Source organism: Fopius arisanus, unplaced genomic scaffold, assembly GCF_000806365.1.
Source record: "Fopius arisanus strain USDA-PBARC FA_bdor unplaced genomic scaffold, ASM80636v1 scaffold00453, whole genome shotgun sequence".
Taxonomy (NCBI): Eukaryota; Metazoa; Arthropoda; class Insecta; order Hymenoptera; family Braconidae; genus Fopius; species Fopius arisanus.
The window spans coordinates 1-1,257 of NW_011888192.1; positions in this window are offsets into that span (position 1 = coordinate 1).

Consider the following 1,257-nt stretch of genomic DNA (forward strand, 5'->3'; position numbering starts at 1 on the left):
GATATTATTTGATCTCTCGGGAATCCACAGAAACCCTCACCATAAAATAAATTCATAAAAGGACAGAGCAGTCAACTAATTGGTTTGACGAGTCTCGTCCTGTCACCCCGGATGGAGAAAGTCGGGGCCCAGTGATGGAAGAATTGGAGATAAACAAGGGAAAATAAGAATGAAAAAGTGCTTCGAAATGAAGCGAATGAAAAAGTGGAGTTTCACCACACGGATTTTATGGCAGGGCCATACGTTATGATCGTTCATTTGTCTCCTTATGGGGCCTGATAGCCGTGGCCCGACATCGCCATAAACAGATACCAATGACGTCAGTCCCATCGAATGTGGCAACGAGAGAATCGAGAAGTGGGCGAGTCCGATTCCCTCTCACATCCAGAGCACAACATCACTTCATTTCTCACGTCATCCAAAATAAATAATAAATAATTTTGTTGACAAACATTTCCAATAAAAAAATTCGCGAAAATTCTGGTGACACAAGAAAACATAAGAGAACAACAATATATCATTTAAAAAAAATTATTAATGGCTAAATAAATTATCCACTCGTATATTCCCATCGTGGATTTATCATTTCCGTGAATAGTGGAAATCGGTTACAATTTCTAGCACTTAAAACCTGAGGAGGAGCATCAGAAAGTCGATAAAAAGTGATTGATAATGCGATCGTAATCTCGTCGATGAAAATTTCTATGGAGGCAGTGATCTATATCTCAACCCGATCGAAACGATTTTTACCTGACGAGAGAAATAACTCATGCAACAACGATTTAACAGTAGTTTTCATTTACAATCGAAGTGGGTTAATTGAGGGAAGATGAGTTAATCAGGTTAGCCACATGGACAAGCTCAACTGATTCTCAATTTCGCGATCGTGTTACCTATCGAGATTAATGAGAAAGTCGGAGGAGAATCATCAGGAGAATTCAGTCGAGAGGGAAAAGTTTAAATTGTTTTTGTTGGGAATAAAACCGGTAGTTGTAAGGGCATTGCCGCAATTACTAGGATGGAATAAATGCTTCCTGGAAGAGGGCAGCGGTTACCAGAGCCCTTACTTCCCAGTGAAGTAGTTAAACCTCCAATTTTCATCGTTGTAAAAATCTATTTACATTATCATAATTTGTTACAGCGAATGAAAAAGAGGAAAATTGTTTCATTCATAACTCTGAGGTTTCGAATATTTCGAATTATTTATGCATTATAATTGAATTTAAAAAAATAATTAATTCCCACATTCAAATAATC